The following is a 969-nucleotide window of genomic DNA, read 5'->3' as shown; positions in this document are numbered from 1 at the left end:
GCAAATTATTGAAAGAAAAGCAAATAGTAGACGCTTTATAAAAACATTAAAACGTACAAATTTTAAACAAGATTAAGCTATTTCAACTTCATGGTTCGGTTAAAAACTCACCTCAAAGCTGGTTTTATTCTATTCTAAAACCATGGTCTCGGTCTACAGCGTTGTTAATTTTGTTTCGCGAGATATTTCTAGCTATGCCATTTTCATATGTACCACAGGTACAGCATGCATACAAGTCGAGTGGAGGGCAAAACAGGTGTATTTACAAGTTACCTTCCCAGATACTACTAAATATTAATGATACCGTGCATAATACATTACATTACGTGCATTAAAAACATGGATAAGTTATGATTCAGAACTGTACTTTACTTACCTCTGCTTTTACCTCCGTCGGTTGTTACCCTACCGGCGCGTGTGCCTTAGCTGGTGTGTCTGAGCGCACAGTGTGTGTCCCCTGGCATCACACTGTAGCCTCTACCAGGCTTCGGGACACGGCTGGAAAGAGTAGAAATCGGCCAAATAGAGCGAGATAACATTCCGCGGAAGTTGGTCTGCTAGAGAGTACAATCTACCGCACTCTCTACCGGACCAATTCCACGGCATGTTATCTCTCTCTGTTTGGTCGATGTCTACTCTTTACAGCCGCCTCCCGAAGCCTGGTAGAGGCTAGTCGCACCACGTGTCTCTGTTTGTAGTATAGCTCCCCAACCCAACCACACCGGCAATTTCTCAGTAACGACAATTATCGCAAGCATGCACGCCGAACACTACCGGAAGTTCTACCTGTGAAGGGGTGAAAGGTCATCGTCTATGTTTACCTGTGCGTAGAGTACACGGTACATACAAGTAGCAGTGTTTAAAGGTGGTCTCCACCAGACTTCTTTTGCGGGGTGAATAAATCGTAGAAATCGGCCTAAAAAGGGTATTAATTGGCCAGAGAAGGTAGCCGGCGGGGAAATGGAGCTT

Source organism: Branchiostoma belcheri, unplaced genomic scaffold (assembly GCF_001625305.1).
Source record: "Branchiostoma belcheri isolate BF01 breed outbred unplaced genomic scaffold, Haploidv18h27 scaffold55, whole genome shotgun sequence".
In the NCBI taxonomy this organism is placed as follows: Eukaryota; Metazoa; Chordata; class Leptocardii; order Amphioxiformes; family Branchiostomatidae; genus Branchiostoma; species Branchiostoma belcheri.
The sequence above is the reverse complement of the archived record's forward strand: the minus strand, read 5'-3'. Positions refer to the sequence as shown.